The following is a 4,527-nucleotide window of genomic DNA, read 5'->3' as shown; positions in this document are numbered from 1 at the left end:
TGCTTTTATAGAAGAGTTGTACTATATAATGCAAAGAAGCGTTTAAGTCTTTCGCCAAAAAATACTATCAATTTCTTTTTGTCCTATGTAAACTTCCGTACCATTTCCTTCCATTCATGATCATTAAATTGAACTGTAAAATATTTCTTGGTACCTTCTTAATTCCTTTATAAGTCTTATATAAACATAATTAGGTCTTTCCACTTTTCTGTGGAAAGACCTATTGTTTTTCTTCTGATTATTTTTTTTTTCTTCCGCCAAATTTTGTTCTTGCGATAAACATTTGTTTCGCAATATGTCGCTTAGATATTTGGTATATGATATGGAACAGTTTATGCGCTTTTGAAATTTACCCTGCGTAACCGAATACTTTTCTTTGTAGGAGTTATCTCCCCAAACACTGTTTTCCTTGTGATCACAACTCCTTCGCAACCGTAAAAGATTACGACAAATTTATTTTATAAAATTGCTTGTTATATCCTTGGCATGATTTGTCCTATTTCGACCGAAGCAATATGAACGCTCCATATGAGAGTTATTTCCCTTTTGGTATTTGAAATTTTGAAATGTATTTTAAACTGGAACACCATAAGTGATAGAGACCTAGGATCTTTTGATTTGACGTCCTTGGTCCAAAAAAATGAAAATTAGGTCAAGGTCAAGGTCAAAGATCAAGGTCATATTCTAATTTTTGAATTTGTCTTATTTTCACTCATTTTCATTAACCCTATAAGATATCGACAAATTATTTTGTATAAATTGTTAGTTGTGACATGTGGTAACTAAATAATTTTAGTTGAAAGGGTGCGTAAACAATGCATGGGAGTTTTAGCCCCTATCATATCTTATATTATGTTTAAAGTGATATCACTTATTAACCATACATATTAGAGACTAGGGTCTTTTGATTTGAAATCCTCAGTTTGTGACCTTGAAATTGAGGTCAAGGTCATAGGTTAATTTGACGTTCTAGATTTTGACCTTTGCTTTAAATTCATATCTATACATCATAAAGCCATATGAACTGACATTTAACCTCATTGGTTGATATCTTTGGCGGAAGTACATGTGATACATCCTCATTCTTTCAATATCCAAGCTGTGGGAAGGTCGTGCTCCACGTGTTGTCGGCAAAGTAACTATATTCTTTAACTTTTACTTACATTTGCCTTGGTGGCAATATAGCCTTGGTGGCTTTAAGACCTTGGTGGTCATTTATATATGCCTTGGTGGCAAAAGACCTAGGTGGTCATTTATATATGCCTTGGTGGCAATAGACCTAGGTGGTCATTTTTATATGCCTTGGTGGCAATAGACCTAGGTGGTCATTTTTATGATTTTTTACATTTGCCTTGATGGCAACAATGAATTAAAAATACTAGCCTTGGGGCGTCAAGACCTTGGTGGTCATTTATATTCGCCTTGGCGGCTTCTTTATAGAACTATATGGTAATGTTTGACCTTGGTGGCAAAATGTTTTGGGATTTAGACCTTGGGTAGTTATTATCAACCCAGGTGGTCAGGTATTTGTTATGCCGTGCGCCGGTTAAACGCAGGGCAAATTGCTATCGATATATATAAAATATATGTGGAAGTGGGGGCTCTGGCCATTTTGGAAAATTGTAGTTGAAAGGAGAATAATAAATTGTTTATAGGGTAAATAGTTTCTTTTGTTACTTTTGACTGTGCTGTTGACTTTTCATTTATTTTTACATTGTACATACTGATAGAAATGCTATTTAAAGACTTTGTTAGAAAGGACTAGAATTATTGAGAAAGTGGAATAATTTAGTGTGACATGTCACTTGATATTCATGTTTTTTATCGGAGTGATGTGTATTGAATTATAAGGTGTCTTCGTCGAGGTCCGCGTTCAGCGGTCTGTTTGATTGTACATAGAATTGAATAGATTGTTTTTGTTTTCAGATGGGGTTACCTACAGCTTTGACAGGGTGACGAATGAAGGAGAAGTAATATGACATTGCACGATGATTCATGTCAATGAGTTCGAACAACCTTTTTAAAAGGAAAGGATTTTTCTAATCAGAATATGGTGAGAACAAATTACAATTGAAGTAATGTTTTGATTTCTAAAAATAGGTAAATAATGAATGGGGAAAATATTGATACTACACTAAATTATGTATGTCTGTGTTGAGAAAGGCAGAAGATGCCAATATTGCACGGTACTAAAAAAAAAAAAAAAAAAAATCTGTGATGTCAGCAGCTCTATGTTCAAATGAACCTATTTAAAAGTAATGCTAATAATTTTTCCGTAATTTCATGATGTTTTTTATTGGATGTGTATTTAATTTCATTGATGTGTTGAAATATGTCACAAAAATCTTTTTGTCATGGGAGATTGAATAATGGTTGCAATATTTTTGTTTTGTTTTGTTTTGTTTTATCTAAATTAATAAATAAATATAATGTTGAATGATTTTGTATACTAGTACAAGTGTATACTTAAAATTTTATGTATGGTTAAATTTTTTAATTTAAATTTCTTTGTCTACAGTTCGAGGGACACTGATTCCCTAGTGGTTTTCCACGTGGATTGTAGGCAAAGGGATTTTTCCTTTTCAGTGTGACTAATGCTGTCTTTAGTACAAATAAACAATTTGTTATTGGTTAATATATTTTCAGCAGGCATGTGAAGAATCGAGTGGAAATACAATTGTCAATGTTCCGGATTATGAAGTAAAGAGTATGTTTGATTCAACAACAGTAAAGAAAGAGACAAGCCAGCATAGTTTACACTTGGAGGTTAAATCCCTTTGCTTACAAGCTTTCCACATGCTGAAGATGTTCATTTTGATATGAGTTCATTGCCTTAACTCAACTTTTAAAAGTCCGTATGTGGTCAAATTCATGAGAATTTATTGAATTATGAACGATTTATAAAGAACTGTTTGCATGCATCTTTAAATGTTTAGAAGTGTTTTAAAGTAATTTTAAAAGGAATAATATTTAATAAAAGTGTTGAATTTGTTTTGAGTATTGGGAATACTATTCCTTAAGGGAAAGCCTTGCTAGTGGTCTATTTTGAGATTGGCCTGCAAATATGCTGTATGGACTATAGAGTTTTCTATGCCCATAACTTAACATGAACTGGATGCAAGATTATATCAATCACTGAGGATATGTGTATAACCTCATTGGTTGATATCTTTGGCGGAAGTACATGTGATACATCCTCATTCATTCAATATCCAAGTGGTGGTTGGTTTAAGGGCTATGTTTGGTCAGGCAATACATATTGCCTGTTTGGGTTGATGAGGTTCTTGATAAGTTCCCCCCTCTCCCACCCATAAGTACCAAAATGTGGATATGTTTTTATATTTATATTTCAATATTGGTATTACATGTATGTATTTTGGGTTGATGAGCACGAGACAACATTAGAAAAACATGAGCATTACCATGGGATCATGTTGACAAAACAAACCTTCGCTTTATCCATTTTCAAGGGAAAGGTCAATTAGGGCAAGTGTATTGGCATGTTTGTGTTTGCTTTTTCATTACAATGGTAAAAATAAGATTATATATCTCGGATGACAATAATGTTGATTATAATGCTTCATTTTATGAGCTCCAGAGTAGTTTTATAACTGAAAAACAACTGTGCACTATATCCAGTGAGATCTTCTGCATTGCATTGTGCATGGTAGTCCACATTTTGGTTTCTGAAACGTTAAGATATTATCTTGTATTCGGTTCTTTCCTCTAGAGTTTTCTATGCCCATAACTTAACATGAACTGGATGCAAGATTATATCAATCACTGAGGATATGTGTAAATTTTTAGACTGATTTTTTATATTTTAATATCAAAATAGATATAAACTGGTGGAAAGGCCTTCAATTGTTCTCTGAACAATTGGTTTTTAATTATGACAATAACTGTTGTGAGCACAAGATTCACTGCACACTTTTAAAGTTCTGCTTCATCAATGTTTTGAGACTTTTTTAATCGACACGATTGGAATTTTTGTATATGAGAACATGGTTTATCTATTAGTTGAAAATGCAGCTTTGAACTAGATTTCAGTACCTGCGAGCATTCGTTGTTCAATAATGTGTGTCTTTGTGTTATTATTTTATGTGATAAATTGTTGTGTTGGTACACCACTGTAACAATGAAGGAGGAAATGAGGAGGGTTGGTTGGGTGGAAGTGGGGAGGGGTATGCGGAGCGCTAACAAACATGTCTATGTGGCATGGGCTTTGATCATTGTTGAAGCATCAATGTAAGGGGCATTTAATATCTTAATAAAACTATTCTTATTTTAGATACTATATATTGTTATCTGATATTGGACGAAAGATGTTGCCCTTTTATGTAATTATGTAATACAAGTTACGATCATTTGAAAACACATATATAAACAGCCAAATGGACTCACAAGAGCTAAAATAGGAGTCATAGATCCTATTGACAACAATTATCTGCCCAATTTTATTGATTTTGTAACATTTGTTTCAAATATGACCAACTTCTTATCCAAAATCACCAGCACCGTATCAGG

General features: G+C 33.1%; 1 long non-coding RNA gene across 1 annotated transcript; it reads left to right on the top strand.

Moving 5' to 3' along the window:
* The first annotated feature begins 1,067 nt into the window (after window positions 1-1,067).
* On the top strand, window positions 1,068-3,790 carry LOC139511607 (uncharacterized). The gene is made up of 3 exons (XR_011662059.1): window positions 1,068-1,135; window positions 1,927-2,053; window positions 2,647-3,790. It is a non-coding gene; the product is annotated as an uncharacterized lncRNA (long non-coding RNA).
* The last annotated feature ends 737 nt before the right edge of the window (window positions 3,791-4,527 follow it).

Source organism: Mytilus edulis, chromosome 2, assembly GCF_963676685.1.
Source record: "Mytilus edulis chromosome 2, xbMytEdul2.2, whole genome shotgun sequence".
Lineage (NCBI taxonomy): Eukaryota > Metazoa > Mollusca > Bivalvia > Mytilida > Mytilidae > Mytilus > Mytilus edulis.
The sequence above is the reverse complement of the archived record's forward strand: the minus strand, read 5'-3'. Positions and strand labels throughout refer to the sequence as shown.